This window comes from Pinus tabuliformis, chromosome 1_1 (genome assembly GCF_031772625.1).
Source record: "Pinus tabuliformis cultivar Carrire ecotype Pingquan chromosome 1_1, CPIR1, whole genome shotgun sequence".
Taxonomy (NCBI): Eukaryota; Viridiplantae; Streptophyta; class Pinopsida; order Pinales; family Pinaceae; genus Pinus; species Pinus tabuliformis.
In genome coordinates, this window is record NC_142297.1 from 87,334,637 (window position 1) to 87,358,462 (window position 23,826).

Consider the following 23,826-nt stretch of genomic DNA (forward strand, 5'->3'; position numbering starts at 1 on the left):
CCAATTGTGGCTCATGTCCTTTATCTGTATGGTATTTTTCCTCTGGAGGGTTTGTGGGGTGGTGGGTTCATAGCACAAGGGACTTTATGTTCTTAGGTAGGGCCCAAGAGTCTCTTACAAGGTGGGGGGATTGTAAGAGTTTTTTTTTTTGCATTTTTGGTGGTGGGATGGAATTGAAGAGAGGGGTCATTAGCATAACCTTGATGGGTGGAAGTGATTGCACCTGTGGGAATTTTGAAGTTTGGCATTCCACTTTTGGATTTGGCTTGTCAACTCGTGAGGTTTCCTAGGATTTTGGGATGTTCATCCCTCTTGGCAGATGGGTCATTAGGTTAACCGTCTCGAGTGGGAAATGTGCAGGGGCCAACTAGAGCAACAAGAAATGCTAGCAAGGAAGGTCCCATATAGGTTCCTCTCTTCATGTCCAAGGTATATTGCATCGAGTGGAAAAACAAAGCTATGGGAAAGAGGTAGAGAAACTGCCTACCAAATTTCCTGGGCGAGGATTTACCTCCGCCCTTTGATTCTTTAGAAGCACAAATACATCAAGTTACAACTTTGGTGGAGTAGCTGGCACGTGACCATCATGATGTGTTCAACAAAGTCATTGCTTTTATGAATGACCTCGAGCACAATTAATGACACATGATGGATCGGTTGGTCTCTCTTCAGTGAGGAAAGAAGAGGATACACGAGAGGTTGGACGGTGTTGAAGGCAGGATGACTCATATGGAAGCACACGTTCACGAAGCCTTTCATCTGCCACATGGAAATGGTCCAAATGTCCCAACTCTAGCCAATATAGCTGACTAAAGGTGATTGTGGGTTGTATTTGGATCCTAGGGTTTTTTTGGTTACTCTAGAAAAATCTATTTAAGGTCTTTAAGTTTTGTTTCGTCATTATAATTGCCCTTTTGCTATTACTATCTATCCAGAAAGTCTCATACAAATGAAGTGGGTGATGTTTTGAAATTAAGCTCTTCGCAATATACCTTCTTTATAACTTAATAAAATACTTATATATATATATATATATATATATATATATATATATATATATATATATATATATATATATATATATATATATATATATAGATCTTATATTAACTATAATAATTTTCGAATCTTCAGATTTCACACTTCAATTTTTTTGTTTTAATATTTCTCATTTAATTATAAAGATTTCTTCACTAGTAACTATTAATATTTATATATTATCAACATTAATCATCTACCATAAATGCAACACAACACCATCATTATTATTAATAATATTATGCACCAATATTATTAACGCAATTTGATTTGTTTAAATTATTAGTCACATTTCTTCCTTTCAACCCAATTAATTATTATAAGGTTTATTACTACTATATTATACTTTAATTATAAGGTTTATTATTACTATATTTACGCCGATAGGTGTCCCTCCTATTAGAGTTGGGAACTTTAACCATTTTCTTAATTAATTTTTTCGATTGGATGGCCTGAACTGAAAGATGCCAGTATATCCTCGTAGTCGTCACTAAATCAATGAATGAAATTTACAACAGTAACTTTCTCGCATGTCTAAATGACATGTTTAAAGCATACTTAAATTATTTTTTTACAAATCATGATTAAAAATTTACCATACCATTTGTTAATCACCACCTATTATGATTAAGATGAAGTGGAAAGATTAAAAATGGTTGTGAAACGTACGAATCACCATCACCATTCGTTGCAATTACCTTAGGAACACCAATAGTTTCAATTCTGCCTATACATCACTCACCATTTCAATTCTGCTATATGAAACGTGGCTAGAGGGATGTAAGACATTGAATTAGCATGGAAATCACTAACAGTTTCAATTTCATATAGCCATCACTTACTGTTTCAATTGGCCTCCTCCATGTAGGCGGCATTGATGTGTCATTGCCCAACAACACCGTGGATTCCAAGGCGATTAACCTCGGGAACGGCTATGTAGAGATCAAGCGAAGACGGGATGATCACGAGGATTTGGAGAATGACCGAGTTTGGTCGAGGGTGCTCAGTGATGTAGAAGAGGAGGGTTGTTCCAAGAATAAGCTTAGACTGTCCAAAGAACAATGTGTTGTTTTGGAAGAAAGCTTCGGAAAGAACAAGATGCCCGAACCTGTAAGTTTCTATACATAGTATTCACTTACAAGTTGCTGCTCTATCGTTTGTGTTTCGTCATGCTTTTTGCTGATGTAGCTTCTTCTTCTTCCACAGAAGGAAAAGCATGCGTTGGCCTTACAGTTGAATCTCCATCATTGACATGTTGAGGTGTGGTTCCAGAATAGACAAGCAAGGTTAGCTCCATTCCTTTATGTTGGGTTGTGTTATATTCTTTCCATGTAGTTAACAGGGGGTTTGAAGGGCACCCGTAACCCCACTTTATGGGGTCCAGGGCAACACCCCAGAAAATTTTGGTTTTGGACCCTATGTTAGGTTGGGCGGACCCACCTATGGTTTTGTGCATGATTTTTGCACATGTTTTTTTTGGACACGATGGTTTTTCGATCCATGGTATTGGACGCAATGGTTTTCTGTCCCTGGTATTAGACGTGATGGTTTTCGGTCCATGGTATTGGATGCTTAGGCATGTATAAATATGTATTGTAACATTGAAAGAAACATAATGAAAAATCAAGCTGTTAGTCACGGTTTTGGGATCCAGGGGAAAATCTCTATGTATATGTGTTTTATGTGTTATGATCTCGCATTGTTTATTTCTGTGTTTTAGAATTCGTATGCAGGTAATTTCTGTACATGGTTAAGACCTACATTTGGTATCAGAGTTGTTTTGGCTTCAAGGGGACGCCTTTGTTGCCGAGGGGTTTTGCTCAAGCCTGTGGTAGACACTGTTCAGTGGGAGATCTGCGAGATCGATTCTGGTGGTGAAAGAAGATGGCGAGTAGTGGAAAGATAGAGATCGAGAAATTTAATGGTCAAATTTTTGAGTTGTGAAAACTCAAGATGGAGGATCTATTGGTGGATAAAGACTACTGGATCGCAGTAGATCCGGGTACTAAACCAACGGGAGTGTCTGATGAAGAATGGAAGAAGTTGGATCGGAAGGCAAAGAGCACAATACGATTGTGTGTCTCAAATTCAGTATTGCTGAATGTATTAGGGGAAGCTACGCCGAAGGCTTTGTGGGAAAAGTTAGGGACTTTGTACTAATCTAAGTCTCTGGTGAATAAATTTTTCCTGTGGAAAAAGCTATACAACGTGAGGATGAAAGATGGAGACTTAGTGATAGAGAATCTGAATGCATTTAATACTATGGTAAGTGAGTTAGCATCTATTGATATTAAAATTTCAGATGAAGATAAGTGCATCAATTTGTTGTGTTCTCTACCAGATTTGTGGGATAGTCTGGTTATTGCAATAGGTAGCAACGCAACTACCTTGCATTTTGATGAAATAGTCTCATCCTTGCTGACGGAGGAGATGAGATGGAAAAATATGGAGAGCCAAAATGGTGATGCCTTGTTTGTATGAGGGCGGACCCAGAACAGAAACAAAAATAATTCATCGAGTGGGAGATCTAAATCTAAAGGGAGATCTAAATCTCCAAGAAAACCTGTAACGGTGGTGTGCTAGAAATGTGGAAACGAAGTGCACTACAAAAGGGGCTGTAAATCTAAATCTCCTGACAAAGGAAAGGGATGTGATGAGGCTCCTTATACAAAGGTGAAAACCACCTCAGATGAAGGTGGGGATGTATACTTGGCTTCTTCAAGTACACATGTAGATCATGAGGCATGGTTGATTGACTTAGGTGCATCCTTTCACTTCACTCCCCATAGAGAGTGGTTCTACGAGTATGAGAAATATGATGGTGGTGATGTCTTCTTGGGGGATGAAAAGAACGCTAGAAGCATTGGTTGCGGAAAAGTAAATTTGAAGTTGCAAGGTGGAAGGGTTAGAACGCTTCCAGGTGTTCTACATATTCCTGCATTAGCCAAAAATCCAATTTCTATTAGCAATCTAGATGATGCAGGTGTAAAAATAGTGTTCGGGAAGGATACCTGCAAGATGGTTGAAGGAGCACTGGTATTGATGCGGGGAGTTAGGACTGGAACTCTGTACAAGCTGCAAGGTAGCACTGTTATTGATGGGTGCAATAGTTCTGTGGTTCCTGAAAGTGGAGCAGAAAATCTAGTGGTCTTTGGAGAGAAGACCATGCTGTGGCATCAAAGGCTTGTACGTATTGGAGAAAACGGCCTTCGGATACTTCATGGTAAAGGTATGGTAGAATGTATGAGTAATAGCTCTTTGGATTTTGATTTCTGTGAAATTGTGTATATGGGAAGTAGAATCGAGTGAGTTTCCCCTCTAGTAGTAAGAGGGCGAAACAAATATTAGAACTTGTGCACAGTGATGTGTTGGGCCTATGAAGGTTCCATCACTAGATAAGTCTAGGTACTACGTATCATTTATAGATGACTTCTCAAGGAATACATGGATATATTTCCTTAAGAAGAAATCTGAAATCTTTGACAGGTTTAAAGAATTTAAGGCTCTGGTGGAAAACCAGACAGAGAAAAAGATAAAGGTGCTGAGGATAGATAATGGCGGAGAGTTTTGCAATAAGGAATTTGAAGAATTCTATAAGAATTGTGGTATAGCACGACAGAAGACTACTCCATATATGCCTCAGCAAAATGGAGCTGTAGAAAGAATGAATAAGACGTTGATGGTAAGGGCAAGAAGCATGCTCAGTGGTGCCAGGTTAGGACAGGAATTCTGGGCAGAGGCGTTGGATACTACATGTTACCTGGTCAATAGGTCACCTTCATCAGCGTTGGAGGATAAGACTCCACAAGAGGTATGGATTGGTAAGAAAGCCTCTCTTTCACATCCGAGGGTATCTGGATGTGATGCATATGTACATGTTCCAAAGGAGAAACGAACCAAGTTGGATAATAAATCTGAAAAGTGCATCTTTATTGGGTATAAGGATGGTTTAAAGGGTTATAAGCTTTGGAACCCAGTCACATGGAAGGTTGTGTACAACCGAGATGTGGTGTTCAGAGAGGTGAAAGATTTTATTAAACATGAAGTCCAAAGAAAGGAACCTGAGAAGATAGAGTTTGAGCTAAAGGAGGAAGAATCAGACTCTACAGCAGAGGAGGAATCAGAAGATGAAGAGCCACAAACTCCGATTGTGAGAAGATCAATTCCAGAAAGAAGGCAGCCTGAAAGGTATAGTCCATCTGCTTTCAATTCAAATTTTGCTTTATCTATTACTAGCGATGATCCTAAAACTATGAAGGAAGCAGTAGATTCAGAGGATGGAAAACTCTGGAAAGAGGCCATGGTTGATGAAATGGCATCTTTGCACAAAAATGAGGTGTGGGATCTGGTGGAGTTGTCGGCTGGAAGGAAACCCATTGGCAACAAATGGGTGTTCAAAAAGAAGACAAATGCAAAAGGAAAAGTGGAGAAATACAAAGCTCGGTTGGTAGCAAAAGGTTATTCCCAAGTGCCAAGAATTGATTTTGGTGACATTTTTTATCATGTTGCCAAGGTAACTTCTATTAGATTACTTTTATTTGTTGTTGTTGCTTTTGATTTTGAGGTAGAACAGATGGATGTGAAGACAACATTTCTTCACGGGGATCTAGAAGAGCAAATCTACAAATGAAGCAACTTGAAGGCTTTGCAATGAAGGGTAATAAAGAATTAGTATGAAAGTTAAAGAAGTATCTGTATGGGTTAAAACAGTCACCAAGGATGTGGTATCAGAAATTTGATACATTTATACGAGGACTTGGCTTCACCAGAAGCAAAGTAGATCACTGTGTGTATTTCAAATTAATTGGCGACCATGTTATTTATCTGGTCTTGTATGTGGATGATATGTTGCTGGTTGGAACTGACAAAGAAATTATCTAGGATTTGAAGATCCAATTGTCCTCCAAATTTGACATGAAATATCTTGGTGCTGTAAACTATATTTTGGGCATGGAAATTAAAAGAGATCGGGCAAAGAGGAAGCTCTGGTTAAACTAGAGGAAGTATGTCAAGACAATACTGCAGAGGTTTAATATGCAGGATAGTAAACCGATGAAGGTTCCTATTCCTGTATGTGTGAGGTTATCTGCTGAACAATGTCCCAAGACACAAGAAGAGGAAGAGGACATGTCCCATATTCCATATGTAGAAATTTCTGTTTTCCCACCCCGGTTTTCAGTTTCTCCTTATTTCTCCCATATAGTTAAATGCCCTTTCCCATAACCATATATTTAACAAGCTGAAAAAAAAAAAAATTTGCTGAAAACACAAATTCTGGAAATTTTACAGAATGCTGGAAATTGCAGAAATAAAAATCAGCAGTAATAAACAGCCATTAAAACACATTTAAACACTGAGATTTTTGGTCAATGTGACCCTGGAAAAGCCCCCTACAACTCTTGGGGAAAACCAGTTTGAGAGCTCTTCTTTATTTCTGAAAATTGCCTTTTACAGTGAGAAATTTTCAGCAAAAAATCAGCAAGCAAATTTAAAACTTATCTCTTTTCCCATGCTTCACAGCAAACTAGAAATTACAGCAAACAGGACAGCAATAAATGCTGTACGGTCTCCTCGATTTTTGTGCCCACTTTCAGCATTAAATGCTGTTGTATGGCCCTCATTTTGCGTGCAGAAAAACCAGCAAACTGCTCCTCGATTTTTGTGTAAACCTCTCCTCGAAAATCGTACCAAAATCTGCCTTTCACTATGTGCTGAATCAGCTGTACAAATCTGCTCAACTGGTGCCTTGGAATGTGTGCCAAGCTGCTGTCTCCTTCTCCTCTCTACTCAGAAATCTCTCTTGCTCTCTTGCTCTCCTTCTCCCAATCTGCTCATGAAAGAATTGAATCGAATGTGATCTTTTCCTCCTTTTCCTCCCTTAATATAACTCCAAGTGACTTTTGGGTGATCTCTAAATCCAATGGCTGAAATCGATTTAGATCAATGGCTGAGATTAAATGCTCATTTAAATCTCACTTTTTATTTTTTAATTCACCCCACTTTAATAAGGACCCACTTAGTCATTCATTTCCAAAGTCACTTTTCCTTTCTAATTTTTCATTGACTTTATAAAAGTCACTTTAAAATTAGACTTAGTAACTTTATCACTTAAAGTCACTTTTAAATTAGATTTAACTTTATAAAATTATAAAGTCACTTTAGGAGAAAAATTAAATTCTTTTGGACACTTTTCCCTAGGCCAAAGATCAAAGCCTAAGGGAACCACCTGTCCTCCGGTACCAAATTTCAACACTCCCTCTTACCGAGGAAGGTGTTCCTCACCACACCCATCTTGTCTCTGAAGTAGACATGCTTGCCCCATGGTAAGGCTTTGGTAAGGATATCTGCAACCTGCTCATCTGTGGAAATATACTCAAGCTTCACAACTCCCTTCTGAACATAGTCTCTGATGAAATGATATCTGATCCCGATATGCTTTGACCTGTCATGAAATACTGGATTCTCCGTGAGTTTAATGCAACTCTGATTATCACAGTAAATCACTAAAGGTCTCAACGGTTGACCAAATAAGCCAAACAACATCATGCGAAGCCAGATAGCCTCACAACTAGCTAGACTAGCTGCCATATACTCTGCTTCCGCTGAACTCAGTGCTACTGACTGCTGCTTCCGGCTGAACCATGACACTACTGCTGAACCCAACCCAAAACAGCACCCTGAAGTGCTCTTCCTATCAGAAGCATAACCTGCCCAATCAGAATCAGTGTATCCTACCAATCTCACTCCATCTCCCTCCCTGTAGTCCAGACCATAATCCACTGTCCCCTGCAAGTACCGCAAAATGTGTTTTGCAGCCACCCAGTGAACCTTCCTAGGCTCACACATAAACTGACTCATCGTGTTGACTGCAAAATAGATATCTGCTCTAGTGTTGACCAAATACATCAAGGAACCAATCAGCTACCTGTACAATGTGGGATCCACCAACTTGGAATCCGAAGCATGAAGCTTCTTCCAGTTGGTGATCATTGATGTCGACATGGGTCTACAATCCTCCATGTGGAATCTGCTAAGGATGTCCACAATATACTTCCCCTGCCCCAGGAAGAAATGCCCCTCCTCCTGCCACACCTCCAAACGCAAAAAGTAATGCATCAAGCCGATGTCCTTCATCTCAAACTCCGTCGCAAGATCTCTCTTGCAGTGCTCTATGAGTCTCTCTGCACTTGTAATGATCAAGTCATCCACATACAACACCAGAATGAGAGGCTCCTCACCAATCACAATAAAGTAAAGGTTCGGATCTGCCTCACTCTTTGTGAAACCCATCCCCTGTAAATATGTATCTATCCTCGAGTACCAAGCTCTGGGAGCTTGCTTCAGGCCATAAAGGGCCTTCTTCAGTCTGCACACATGGGAGTCCTTCCCATGGACCTCAGAGCCCTGTGGCTGCTCAATGTACACCTCCTCCTGTATGAAGCCATTGAGAAATGTTGTCTTCACATCCATCTAGTGGATCTTCCAACCCATCTCTGCTGCTATCAATATAATGGAGCGGATCGAAGTATATCGAGCCACGGGAGTGAAGGTCTCCTCATAATAAACTCCCTCTACCTGGGAGAACCCTCTAGCCACAAACCTCGCTTTGAATTTCTCAATGCTGCCATCTGCAGCATGCTTTACCTTGTAAAGCCATCTGGAAGTAACCACGGATTTTCCTTTAGGCCTCGGCACCACCTCCCAAACATCATTCTTCATGATAGAAGAATACTCCTCCTGCATGGCCTCTCTCCAGACCTGCTGGCTAGCTGCCTCCTCATAGCTAGAAGGCTCAGAGTCAAGGATGCTGGTAACCATCGCCATATAGCTACAAAACCTCTCAGGTGGTCTACTCTCTCTGACCGGCCTCTTCGGCTCAGCAACAGATGTGGCATCTCTCAAGGTGTCCTGAATCCACTTTGGCTTTCTCTTCCCTAAGCATGCTTCTCCCATAGGAGAATGAAACTCCTCCTCATCACCATCAGTAGCCTGAACTCCTAATTGTCTGTCTGTTGTCCTCCTGCCTGCACCTGAACCTGTAGAAGCTGAGGCACCATGTGAACTGTCCATCAATGGACTCCCTAGTGAACTGCTCTGCATGCTGCCCGGAGCACCACCCCTCTGGCTCGGTGAGCCACTGCTCACTGACAGACCTGACATCCTCATAGATGTACCTCCAGATCCTCCTGATCCCTGCCCACTGGATCCCTGCGACTAACTCAACTGCTGCTGAGGGTCTGGCTGATCCAGATACTCTAACTCCCGTGACCTCCTAAAGGCCCTGTCCTCCTCGAACTTCACATCCCGTCTGACAACAACTCTCCTCTTTGCAGGAATGTAAATCTGAAAGGCCTTTGAGGTCTCACTGTAGCCCACAAAGATACCCTTCTCTGCGGTGGGCTCTAGTTTGGTCCTCTTCTCCTTGGGTATATAGGAGTATGTAATGCATCCAAAGATATGAAGATGACCAATATCAGGCTTCTTCCCAGAGAAAGCCTCCTTTAGAGTCATGTGCCCCAAGGCACGATGCGGACTCCTGTTCTGCAAGTAAACAACTGTGTTGCAGGCCTCTGCCCACAAGAACAATGGCAACCCCTGATCATGTAACATGGCTTTGGCAACCCCTATGTTGGATCTGTTCTTCCTCTCCGCAACTCCGTTCTGCTGGGGGTTGTAAGGAACAGTGAACTCCCTCCTAATGCCTGCCTCCACACAATAGTCAACAAACTCTCCAAGGGTGTACTCTCCTCCATTGTCCGACCTCAAGAACTTGATCTTTCGACCTGTCTAAGTCTCCACAAGAGCTCTGAACTCTTGAAACCGCTTGAAGACCTCACTCTTGGTCTTCAAAAAATAAATCCAGGTCCTCCTGGAGTGATCATCAATGAATAAAACATAGTACTCATATCCACCCAAGGAAACATGAGACATCCGACCGCTCACATTGGAATGAATCAAATCAAGTATCCCCGTTGCTCTGCTGTCACTGCTGCAAAAAGGGGATTTGGCAAATTTGCCCATCGCACAACCTCTGCAAGTATCAAAGTGATCAGTACTGAAATTTGGCACACTTGTAGTGATCTCCCGCAATGTCCTCAAGGCTCCATGATACATATGTCCCATCCTGCGGTGCCAAATCTCACACAGCTCAGAACTGCTAGCTCTGCTGTCGGTACTACTGCTCAATGCCAAAAGGGGCTGGAATGCAAACTTGTACACCTTTGCATGGTGTACACCTATCACTCTAGCTGAATCAGCTGGAGTGCCCCTGGGATACATCAACACCTGTCCTCCCCTGAACACTACCTCATATCCTTTGTCCTCCAAAGCTGAGACGGATATGAGGTTCTTCCTCATCCCTGGGACATAAAGAACCTCTGACACCTTCAAGGGAGGTTTGGACTCCCTCTGAAATGTCACTGTCCCCACCCCGACTGCTCTAACAACTCTGTCATCACCGAGTACTACCTCAATATCAGTGCCACTCTCTGAAAGCTCTGAGAAGTACTCACGGACTCCTGTCATATGACGTGAAGCCCCATTGTCCACATACCAGATACCTAAAGATGCTCCACTAATCGAGGGAAAAGCATGCTCCCTCTGAACCTGTGTGGCAGGTGATCCTGCACTAGAGGACTCACACGTAGTGAATGCAAACTCTCGGTCAAAACGACCAGCAAAGTCCTCAATCTCTGCTGAAGCTGCCACGTCCTGGTTCTTCCCCTTCTTCTTCTTCTTCTCCGGACACACAACTGCATAGTGTCCCATCTTTTGACAATTCCAACACTTCACCTTGGAATAGTCCTTCTGTGTGTTCCCCTGTTTACCTTTACCTTTGCCTTTGCCCCCACCACTGCTTTTGGAAGCCTGCTTCTTCCCTTTGCCTTTCTTGCCTCCTGCCACCAGTGCTACATCCTCATCCTGCTCAACTGGCTTGGCTGCCCCAAGCTAACCTTTCCTAACCTCTGTCTGAATGCAATCATCCCAAAACCTCTCCCATGTGGGAAGGGTCTCACGTGCACAAACCCCATCAACAAAGTTCAACCATGAACGGGGGAGGCCATTCACTGCAATCCGCACCAGCTCAGTGGGTGGAATGGCCTCTCCAATTGCTGCCAACTCATCTCTCACATTAGTAATCTTTGTGAGATATCTAGCTGCACTATCATTACCCATCTTAATGTTCTTCAGCTTCTCCTTCAGGACCATCTTCCGGTTCTCATTGGTACTCTAGTAGAGATTGGACAATGTTGTCCATATCTCATGGGCATTGCTCTTTCCTCTCACATGAGGAATGCAATGGTCTTTGATTCTGTCTAGAATCAGCCTCTTACCCTTGTTGTTCATTTTATTATAAGCTGTCAACTGAGTAGCATCAGTAGGCACAACAACAGGGTTCTGTGTGGTATGCAACATGATATCCCAGACTTCTGCCTCCTCAAAGATACTCTGCATTCTCTCCTTCCAAATGCTGTAATTTATATGCCCATCCAGCCTATCCTCCACCCTCAATCCCAATGACATCCTGCTGTCCTAAAACTGAAAAATAGCACTGTTGTAGTAAAGATAAAACTACTGTTTATGAAAAAATCAGCTTGCTGGAATTTTCTAAGTGAAAAATCAGCAACTGTAATTTTTCCTTTTGCTGTCCCAAACTGCCCTTCAGCACTCAAGCTCTGATACCATGTAGAAATTTCTGTTTTCCCACCCCAGTTTTCAGTTTCTCCTTATTTCTCCCATATAGTTAAATGCCCTTTCCCATAACCATACATTTAACAAGCTGAAAAAAATAAATTTGCTGAAAACACAAATTCTGGAAACTTTATAGAATGCTGGAAATTGCAGAAATAAAAATCAGCAGTAATAAACAACCATTAAAACACATTTAAACACTGAGATTTTTGGTCAATGTGACCCTGGAAAAACCCCCTACAACTCTTGGGGAAAACCAATTTGAGAGCTCTTCTTTATTTCTGAAAATTGCCTTTTATAGTGAGAAATTTTCAGCAAAAAATCAGTAAGCAAATTTACAACTTATCTCTTTTCTCATGCTTCACAGCAAACTGGAAATGACAGCAAACTTGACAGCAATAAATGTTGTACGGTCTCCTCGATTTTCGTGCCCAATTTCAGCATTAAATGCTGTTGTATGGCCCTCATTTTGCGTGCAGAAAAACCAGCAAACTGCTCCTCAATTTTTGTGCAAACCTCTCCTCGAAAATCGTGCCAAAATCTGCCTTTCACTGTGTGTTGAATCAGTTGCACAAATCTGCTCAACTGGTGCCTTGGAATGTGTGCCAAGCTATTGTCTCCTTCTCCTCCCTACTCAGAAATCTCTCTTGCTCTCTTGCTCTCCTTCTCCCAATCTGCTCATGAAAGAATTGAATCGAATGTGATCTTTTCCTCCTTTTCCTCCCTTAATATAACTCCAAGTGACTTTTGGGTGATCTCTAAATCCAATGGCTGAAATAGATTTAGATCAATGGCTGAGATTAAATGCTCATTTAAATCTCACTTTTTATTTTTTAATTCACCCCACTTTAATAAGGACCCACTTAGTCATTTATTTCCAAAGTCACTTTTCCTTTCTAATATTTCATTGACTTTATAAAAGTCACTTTAAAATTAGACTTAGTAACTTTATCACTTAAAGTCACTTTTAAATTAGATTTAACTTTATAAAATTATAAAGTCACTTTAGGAGAAAAATTAAATTCTTTTGGACACTTTTCCCTAGGCCAAAGATCAAAGCCTAAGGGAACCACCTGTCCTCCGGTACCAAATTTCAACACCATATGCAAGTGCAGTCAGTAGCTTGATGTATGTAATGGTATGTACTAAACTAGACATTGCACATGCAGTGGGAGTATTGATCAGGTTTATGTCAAAACCAGAAAAGGAGCATTGGACAATAGTGAAGCGGGTTTTCAGGTATTTGCGTGGCACTAGTGATTATGGTCTGTGCTACCGAGGAAGACCAGGATTGGACAAAGTGTTGGATATTCGTGGCTTTGTTGATGCAGACTGGGCTGGAGATCTGGATCAGAGAAGATCTACAAGTGGGTATATGTTTAACCTATTTGGAGGTGCAGTCAATTGGATGAGTAAGAAACAATATGTAGTGGCACTATCAACTACAGAGGTAGAAAACATGGCAGCCACTCACGAAAGCAAGGAAGCAGTTTGGTTGTAGAGATTGTGTTCAAGTATGGGTTTAGTACAGGAAGCTATAAGGATAGACTGTGACAGCCAAAGTGCAATTTTCTTGGAAAAGAACCCTACATATCATTCAAAGACAAAGAACATTGATGTTCAGTATCACTTTGTAAGGGATATGATAGAAGACAAAAAGGTGTTGCTGGTAAAGGTGGACACTTTGAAGAATACTGCAAATGTATTGACAAAATCTGTGAGCTCTGAGAAGTTCTCTTGGTGTAGAGAGACAATGGGCATTTCAGGGCTAGGAAAATGACTAAGCTCTCTTGTGGCTCCCTATGGAAAGAAAACAAGTGGGAGAATGATGGGTTGTGATGTATTCTTTCCATGTAGTTAACAAGGGGGTTGAAGAGCACCCATAACCCCACTTTATGGGGTCCAGGGTAACGCCCCAAAAAATCTTGGTTTTGGACCCTATGTTAGGTTGGGCGGACCCACCTATGGTTTTGTGCATGATTTCCGCACATGTTTTCTTTGGACACGATGGTTTTTCGGTCCATGGATTGGACGCGATGGTTTTCGGTCCATGGTATTGGATGCTTCAGCATGTATAAATATGTATTGTAACATTGAAAGGAACATAATGAAAAATCAAGCTGGTAGACCCGATTTTGGGATCCAGGGGAAAATCTCTGTGTATATGTGTTTTATGTGTTATGATCTCGCATTGTTTATTTTCTGTGTTTCAGAATTCATATGCAAGTAATTTCTGTACATGGTTAAAACCTACACTTTATTGATTCATTGTATTTTGCATGTCGAAATTCATATGGAAAGTTCCATTTTGGAATCAACAGCTACATAATTTGGCCTGTAACTATGAAGAATGACTTGGAAATCAATTGTTGTGCAAATTTATAGTTCGGAAAACTTTTGATCTGATGGAGATCCTATTGTGTTGACAATTTTATTGACTCATTTCTATTATAGGTTAATTAAATGTTATGAATTTGTTTCAGGATGAAGCTTAAGAAAACGGAAATGGACTGCGAGCTTCTAAAGAGATATAATGAGGCACTTACAGACGAGAACAGAAAACTTCGCATAGAGCTGGAAAAACTGAAAGCTTTAAAAATGTCGCCACCTCTCAAGCCTGCGTCAACCGTTACCATGTGCCCCTCCTGTGAAAGAGTTTCAGCAGTTGACAATAGTAGCCACTTGACTTTGGCGAAATCTGGGTCTATGTTTTTACGCAACTCTTTCTGGCAATGAATTGTTGAGTATTGATCAGAGTTTCTTTACCCATAGTCATTGTTTAGAAATGGTGGACATTGTCTCTTTGTCAAACATTTTAGGTTTTCTCTAAAGGTTCACTTTATGAAACATTTAGGGTTTCATTATACTTTCTATTAATTGACTTCAGTTTACAAAGCACTCAAGTCTCTGTTAATTTATTGAATGAGATGAGGCATCTTGATAAACCAAGGAATGTATAGCTGTACATAGTGGGAGTCTATGAAATAAACATTGTCTGTAAAATTCAAATGTTTATGTGAGATCATCTCTTTCTCCAAACCTTCTTGTGTTTATGAATTTTCTCCTTTTTTTATTATCAATCTAAACATGTATAATAACTGCTTTCATTTATTATTGTTTTTAATAAAATACAATGACAATTTCTCTATTCATGCTCATAGTAAAAGTAAAAGTCTTCATTGTCGCTAAAAACAGTACTTATTGACTAGTCAATGCATTCATATTAATGCCTACATAATAACTATCATTAACACAATTTTTTCTTTCAAGGTTTCATGTTTGAGTTATACAACATAGGTAGGACATATGAAAATATTGTTATTATAAAATGATTTAATAAATAAAAGACCTTTATAGGTTATTTTATCATTATTTTAAAAATGTTATAAAATTATAATTTTATTAATCATTGTTAATTTTTTTAAATTTATTAACTTTATTAATCATTGTTTAGTTTGAACAATACATCATATTTCTATTGATGATCTTAAACCTATTAAAAAAACTTAAAGTTTTTGTAAGCCCGGACCACTCATCTCAAGACACTTACAGTGTGATTTTTACCCTTTAGTGCCCCTAGTTCCAGCCCTCATGTTCTAGCACTTATATATGGAGTTTTGTAATTTTTAAAAATGTTTACAGTGTGAGCTTTACCCTTTAGTGCCCCTGGTTCTAGTGCTAAAGTCCCAACAGAGGAGAGAATGATTCAAAGGACTCATTAGGGATATTGGAATCTAGCTGAAGAATCAGACGAAGCTCTACAGAAGAAGCGAAGTGGGAATTAGCAGAGGATTGAGGCTCAGAGAGAATTGAGCAGCAAAATAGTTGAAGAAAGAAACCCTGAAGAAAAACAAAAAACACAGAGAAAACATTGAAGAATGAATTAAAGTCAATTTAAAGGGACAAATGAAGAAGTGTGGTTTCAGTATACGGGAACCATTAGATCTTATAGATCAACGGTGTGATGACAAAGAGCGAGAACCATCGATCTCATAGATCGAACAGTCATCACACGATGAAGAAGCGCAGGAGTTAACGCAAAGAAAAGGTGGGTTTATAACCTTAGGCGGTATTTCAAGAGAGGACTAGATGGTAAGTGGTTTGAGCGTTGATCAACCGATTCCATACATATCACGACACGTGGCAAAGAGTTGGAGTGGGGAAACTGCTTTATCGAGTGGTTAACCCCTGTGTGTGTGGTCAACCCGAAACCAATGTGAATCATTGGATCTTCTAGGAGAAGATCAATGCCAGAGAAGTAATGCGACATGCAAAGGAGCAGACCCGATGGTGTGATGTGGCGCAGTTAATAAGTTTTGAGATACAAAATCGCATTATTGCATATCAGATGCGATAGAGGTCTTTGTTAACAAAACCTGTGGAGAATTGCGATTGCGATAAGCAAAAAGGTAAATCTCGAAAAGCGTGCCAAGGCTGTACCAAGGCGGAAAAGGTGTGGTAAGTGTATATTTCCTTGCAGTACTAATCAAACATGAATGCTGATAAAACACTATAATTTTGTAGTGATAAAAATATTCGTCTTCACATTAAAAAATATAGTTTTATTCTAATACTCTATAAAACAAGACCTGAACTTTATGTAGAAGCTAAATTAATAAAAGTTGCTAATCAAACATGAATGCCAAGAAAACACTATAATTTTGTAGTGATAAAAATATTCGTCTCCACATTAAAAAATATAGTTTGATTAGTAGAATCATTTCCACGATTTTGAAGAACACAAATAACCAATATATACATGTATTAATCCATTTATGTATGACCTTTGGTTTCTAATTTTAACGAGATCCAGTTTGTATTTCTTGATCAATAATTTTTTTAATATATATGTATCTATCTATCGATCTATCTATCTATCTATATATATATATATATAGATATGACCTAGCTACAAAAAATTTAATAATATATACCGTGTTTAAAATTAATTTAGATTCAATTTATATTTGTTGATAATAAATTTTTTAAAAGAAAAAATGACATATTAATATTTTCACACTTATTAATTTTCGCAAAAGTTAACAATAAAATTTACATTTTTTTCATAAGATTTTCATTTTAATTATATATGGTTTCATTACTTAACGCATGAATTTCTTCATATATAAATATCGTTGCAATTGGTATAAAGCTTATTATTTCAATGATATTTTATAAATACTTATTTTCAAACAACTTATATGAATTTGTCACATTAATAATTAATGCATACAAATCTATATCATTCATGGTCAACCATGGTCCAATGTTGCATTGTTTCAAAGATTGCCTCTATATGAAAATCAACCATTCTCCTACATCGCATTGTGACAAATATTGTCTCAATATGAAAATCAATCATGGCCAACCATGGTCCAACGTCGCATTGTGACAAAGATTATGGGAATATGAAAATCAACCATGGTCAACGATGGACAACCATGTTCATTTTAGGGTTTATAATATTTATTCAAACATCGCATTGTCACATAGATTGTATATAAAAATCAATCATGGTCAATTAAACTCAACCATGGTCAATATGAAAATCAACCATCGTCAATCATGGTCAGCCATGGTCCAACATCACATCGTGAAAGAACTATCTCAACATGAAAACCATTGTCGACCATGGTCAACCATGTTTTAACGTCGCATTTTCACGAAGATTGTCTCAATGTGAAAATCAACCATGGTCAATCATTGTCAACTATGGTCAACCATGGTCAATAATCATGTTCAAATTGTGACGAAGATTGTCTCTTTGTCCAATGTCAAATTGTGATATAGATTGTCTCAATATGATAATCAACCATGGTCAATCATCGTCAACCATGGCCATTCATGGTCAAACATGGTCCAACATCACATTATAAGAATTATTGTCTCAATATGAAAATCAGCCATGTCAACCATCTTCAATCATGGTCTACCATGGTCAAATGCCGCATTGTGACAAATATTGTCTCAAATGAAAATCAATCATGGTCAATCGTGGTCAACCATGGTCAATATGAAAATCAACCATGGTCCAACATCCCATTGTCACAAAGATGTCTCAATGTGAAAATCAACCATTCTTAATCATGGTCAACCATGGTCACATTGTGACGAAGATGGTCTCTTGGTCCAATGTCACATTATGAAAACCATGGTCATCCATGGTCAAACATGGTACAACATCACATTGGGACAAATATTGTCTCAATATGAAAATCAACCATGGTCATCCATGATCCAACATCACATTGCGACAAATATTTTCTAAATATGAAAATCAATCATGTTCAATCATGGTCCAACATCACATTGACCAAGATTGTGTCAATATGGAAATCAACCATTGTCAACTATTTTAGGGTTCTTAATATTTATCTTAGGTTTTATATACCTTGGGTTTATAATATTAAACCCTAGGGTTTAATATTATTCCCTTGGGTTATAATCCCCTGGGTTTTTAGTATTAATCCATTGTATTTATTTGTCCCTTAGGTTTATAATATTAATCCTAAGGTTTTATAATATTAATCCTAAGGTTTATAATATTATTCTTAGGGTTTATATTCTTAGGGTTTAATATTAATTGTTGGGTCTAATGTTATTGCCTTCAGTTTATAATCCCTCAGGTTTTAAATATTAGTCCAATGCTTTTAGTAATCGCTTTGGTTTATAATATTGATCTTAGGGTTTTAATATTAATCATAGGGTTTGTATTTATAAAGGGATTATAAACCTAACCTCCAGTGGTTAAGGCCCTATTAATCAACATAGGCTAACCATCATACAATATTCACTTAATGGGACTTTAATCACCCGTTAACCTTCAAATAAGATTTTATTAAAGCCTTTCTTTTAAATCCTTCCTATCAGACTAAAACCCCCTCATTAACCTTTATATATGTTAATATAGAGACTTTCTTTACCCTTCTAAACCTTCGTTACCCCTTAACCACACACACACACACACACACACACACACACACACACACACACACACACACACACACATATATATAACCATTCTTTCTTTAAACCTTGGTTATATATGTTTAAACACATAAACCTTCCATCGACGCTATTTTCCTTTATAAACCTTTTACAAAGGAAATGCCCACAAAACATACCTTTCCGCTTTATACGGCCTCTGCATGAATTTTGAGGTTCCACCTTTATCGCTAATCGCAATCGCCATAGTCTGCGGTCACATTAACATGTGGTTCCCATCTCCGCCAATATGTGATTAACCTCGGAACTCAAAACATATTAACTACACCATATAATACCATCGGGTCTACTCCTTTGTATGTCACATTACTTCTCTGCCATTGATCTTCTCCCAAAAGATCCAACGGTTGACGGTAGATTTCAGGTTGATAAGATACACAGGGGTTAACCACCTAATAAAGTGGTTTCCCCACACTCCTCCGCTGCTACATGTCCTCCGATTTGTGGAATCGGAGCCAAAACTCTCGATACCTCTTACCACTGCTTTGCCGCCCGAAATACCACTGGAGGTTATAAACACTCCTTTTTACTGTGTTAACTCCTATGCTCTTCCACATGCGATGGCTATCGATCTACTCCATCGGACGGTTCCAATAGTTCCTTTAAGTTACTTTGTTGTTTAATCTAGACCGTTGATCATTGAGATGCAATGGTTACTATGAGGCAATGCCTCACTTCTCCACTCGTCCCTTTTTTACTTTGAGTTTAAGATATTTTCATTGTTTCCTCTGTGGGTTTGAAGTTTTCTTTAGGGTTTACATTTATAATATTATTGTTGGGATTTCATGTTCTACATGTTTATATCAATATTCTTGAGATTTATACTATTAATACATTGATGTATTGATATCAATGTATTTATGGCTTAAATTCTATTTATTGTTTATAATGTAGTGATATAAATGTGTTATTATTAATGTAATGATGATTTATCGTGTTTTAGTGCTTTATGGTTTCCAATGTGCTTCTTATATTGGTTTTTGTTTATGTTTTTTTTTTTTTGTGTTATAGAATTATTTATGTTTATACATTGATGCCATGGATTTAGGGCTTAGGTTCAGTTTAATATTTCCTTGGGTTTATAATATTAAATGATTAGGTTTATTTGTTCTTTAAGTTTGTAATATTAATAATTCCTTTGGTTTATCATTTATTCCCTTTGTTTTATTAATCCCCAATATTAAGGTTTAAATAATAGTCCTAAGGTTTAATATTAATCCCTTACATTTACAGTGTTTATTCCTTCAATATATTGATGTGCTACATTGATAATATTAACAATCCCTAGGGTTTATTGATCCATTAGGTTTATAATATTCATAGTCACGTGGGTTGATCAATCCATTCAGTTTAAAAATTAATTCCTATTAATCCCTTGCCATTTTTGATCCCTCTAGTTTCTAATATTTTTCCCTTGGGTTTATTAATTACCAATGGTTTATAATATCAAATTATTGGTTTTCTTCGTCCTTCAAATTTTTAATATTAATAATTCCTTGGGTTCATAATCCCTTGAGGTTTTAGTGTTAATCCCTTGGGTTTATTATATCAATCCCTTGGGTTGATTATTCCCTTGGGCTTATATTATTAGTCCCTTTTGTTTAATAATATTGCCTTAGGTTCATAATCCCTTGGGGTTTTTGTTTAATCCCTTGGGTTTATAATATCAATTGCTTGGGTTTATTATTCCCAAGTCAAACATGGTTTATTATAATGTTGACCATGGTCCAACATGGAATTGTGATAGGAATTGTCTCAATATGTAAATCAATGATGGTCGATCATGTTTATTTTAATGTTTATAATATTTCTCTTACGGTTTATATATGTTGGGTTTATAATACTAGTCCCTTGGATTTAATATTGTTCCCTTGGGTTCACAATCCCTTGGGGTCTTAGTATTAATCCCTTCGTTTCATTATTCGTTTGGGTTTCTCATATTAATCCCTTGGGTTTATTATTCACTTAGGTTTATAATATCGATCATGGTAAACCATTGTCAATCATAGCCAACCATGCTTGAATGTCACATTGTGACAAGGATTGTCGCACCATGAAAATAAATAATAATCCCTTGGGTTTATTGTTCCTTTGGGTTTATTATATCAATACCTTGGGTTTATTATTCCCTTGGGTTTATATTATTAGTCCCTTTTCTTTAATAGTATTCCCTTTGGTTCATAATCCCTTGGGTTTTTAGTATTAATCCCTTGGGTTTATAATATCAATTGCTTGGGTTTATTATTCCTAAGTCAAACATGGTTTATTATGATGCCGACCATGGTCCAACATGGAATTGTGATAAGAATTGTCTCAATATGAACATCAATGATGGTCAATCATGTTTATTTCAATGTTTATAATATTTGTCTTAGGGTTTATATACGTTGGTTTTATAATATTTGTCCCTTGGGTTTAATATTATTCCCTTGGGTTCATAATCCCTTGGGGTTTTAGTATTAATCCCTTGGGTTTAGTATTCCCTTAGGTTTATAATATCAATCATGGTCAACCATTGTCAATCATAGCCAACCATGGTCAACCATGTTTGAATGTTGCATTGTGAGAAGGATTGTCTCACAATCAAATTAAACCATATTTATTTTTGTGTTTGTAGTATTTATATTTGGGTTTATCAATATTTGGTTTATAATATTAGTCCCTTGGGCTTAATATTATTCCCTTGGGTTCATAATCCCTTGGGGTTTTAGTATTAATCCCTTGGGCTTAATATTATTCCCTTGGGTTCATAATCCCTAGGGGTTTTAGTATTAATCCCTTGGGGTTTTAGTATTAATGTAAATAAGTTGGGTTTACTATTCCCTTAGGTTTATAATATGAAAATCAATGATGGTCGATCATGTTTATTTTAATGTTTATAATATTTGTCTTGGGGTTTATATACATTGGGTTTATAATATTAGTCCCTTGGATTTAATATTATTCCCTTGGGTTCATAACCCCTTGGGGTTTTAGTACTAATCCCTTCATTTTATTATTCCTTTCAGTTTCTCATATTAATCCCTTGGGTTTATTATTTCCTTGGGTTTATAATATCAATCATGGTAAAACATTGTCAATCATAGCCAACCATGGTCAACCATGCTTGAATGTCACATTGTCACAAGGATTTTCTAACCATGAAAATAAATGATGTTTACTTTACTATTTGTAATATTTATATTTGGGTTTACGAATGTTGGGTTTATAATATTAGTCCCTTGGGTTTAATATTATTCCCTTGGGTTCATAATCCCTTGGGGTTTTAGTATTAATCCCTTGGGTTTATTAATCATTTGGGTTTATAATATCAATCCCTTGGGTTTATTATTACCTGATGGTTATTATATTAATCCCTTGGGTTTATATTATTTGTCCCTTTTGTTTAATAATATTTCCTTAGGTTCATAATCCCTTGGGGTTTTAGTATTAATGCCTTGGGTTTATAATACCAATTGCTTGGTTTTATTATTCCTGAGTCAAACATGGTTCATTATAATGTCGACCATTGTACAACGTGGAATTGTGATAGGAATTGTCTCAATATGTAAATCAATGATGGTCGATCATGTTTATTTTAATGTTTATAATATTTTTCTTAGGTTTTATATACATTGGGTTTATAATATTAGTCCCTTGGATTTAATATTATTCCCTTGGGTTCATAATCCCTTGGGGTCTTAGTATTAATCTGTTAGGGTCCCACCCTAACCCCCTTATTTATGTAATGGGATCATGTCATAGTCAAGAGTCAATAAAGCCCATATTAATAATTTTAAGTGGTTAACCCGCAATTAATGACAGGACCACAGTTAGTTGCAAATGGGCCGTAGTATTAGATAGATGGTATTAATAAAACCCACGGTATTGATCCATGGTATTGCATGTATGATTCATATATAAAGGGTAGAGACTCCCTGCGAGGAGCATTGTGTCTTATTTTGTAATCGAGCTTTGCTCTATCGGAGGTTGCCCCCTCGAAGAGGCAAGTGAACATTACTCTCTGAATAATAAAATCATTGTTGTTCTGTGTTCTGGGTATCTTCTCTTCACATATTCTGTATTTGGGTATCGTTTTGCAGGTTAAGAGCATAACAAGTGGTATCAGAACACTTTCCACGGCTGGTGGGATCTCCATTTCTTAGCAAAAAAAAAATTTGGCTAGAGACGTGTTCCGGCGTCTTTAAACCATGGGATCTGTAGTTGAGCGCATAAACCTACGAATTTGGGGAGGCATGCACGCAGGAAATAAAGAGGTGGTCACGTCTGTTGGACTCCCTTGTAACCCCTGTGGGTACCCCTTAGAGTAGTAGCGCATTAGATAGAACCGCGCACGGACTGTCTTCCATGTACCCTCTAGGTATATCAGAAGCCCCCTAGGCTCCCTTGAAACCTTGCCATAGATAAACCGTCGGCTGTCTTGCGGCTACAATACACCGAGAACAGCACTCGGAGAGATTACTCGCCTGTACGATAGGGTAGTCGGGTTGTATGGCTAAGGGTACGGTCGATCCTCCTTAGTTAGAGCCCTGAAACATTGGGCCGAGTACTACTGCCAGACCCTTATGTATATTGCGATCTGTAGCGCCTGACACTCCTCAAGACCATAGTTCCATTTTCTATCAGGGGATCACACATCATCTCTTCCAGATCCGCTTGTGCAAAGGGGTGCAGCAGTAGCAGACATCAGTCCCGCAGTCTCGAGTTCGCAGATCAACCATTCCGATCTATTAGATCCATCAGATCAGCAGCAGCAGTCTGTTCTGCCGCCCAGAGCTATCCGATCCGCCATTCAGATATCTCAGATCCACCAGATTGGAATCGTTGTGAAGGGTTCCTATACCGGGGTATAATTTTCGCAGGACTTTTGGCCGCATTAACATTTTGAAGAATTGGCAACTGCAGTATTGATAAGGAAGAAGTAAAACTCCGTTAGGAGTTTTCAAAAAAAAAAGGCTCAGATCTTCTGGGGTGCTTATTGGTGATCTAGCCCATCAAAATCAGGACGACGAGCTGAGCACAGTGATACCATTCAATTCTTAGTGAAAATTTTTTAGGCGATCCCAACTTTCAAAAAAATCAGTTTGGTGT

At 38.3% G+C, this 23,826-nt stretch overlaps 1 pseudogene; it reads left to right on the top strand.

Annotated features, from left to right (window-relative positions):
- Positions 1-1,690: 1,690 nt before the first annotated feature.
- On the top strand, positions 1,691-14,466 carry LOC149211762 (homeobox-leucine zipper protein HAT2-like; annotated as a pseudogene).
- Positions 14,467-23,826: the final 9,360 nt, after the last annotated feature.